Genomic DNA, 365 nt, shown 5'->3' with positions numbered 1-365 from the left:
CCCTTTGGGGTGATCTGAGAATCAGTTTCCCCAGTGTCAGGGGACATACACATACACGATGTGTGTGTGTGTATATGTGTGATAGGCCAGAGGGGGAGGCAGGAACTGGGGCCTTAATCTTCCTCTCTTCTCCCTTCCTCCTCACCCCTGCTCCTCCTTTTTCTCCTCTTCCCTCAGCCCTCTCCCTTTGCGCTCCCCTCCCCCTCCACTATGAAGGCTGTTTTTGTTCCTCCTCCTGGCCTAGACCCCAAGGTGTGCAAACAGGAAGGACCTCTCCCAGGGCAATGAGTAAGGAGGGAAAAATGAGGTGTTGAAAAGATGACAAGTCACCCTGTCAGAGTTCACCTTGGCAGGGAGCAGGCAGC

Source organism: Orycteropus afer, unplaced genomic scaffold, assembly GCF_000298275.1.
Source record: "Orycteropus afer afer isolate SDZICR_OR568_19922 unplaced genomic scaffold, OryAfe1.0 scaffold00570, whole genome shotgun sequence".
Lineage (NCBI taxonomy): Eukaryota > Metazoa > Chordata > Mammalia > Tubulidentata > Orycteropodidae > Orycteropus > Orycteropus afer.
The sequence above is the reverse complement of the archived record's forward strand: the minus strand, read 5'-3'. Positions refer to the sequence as shown.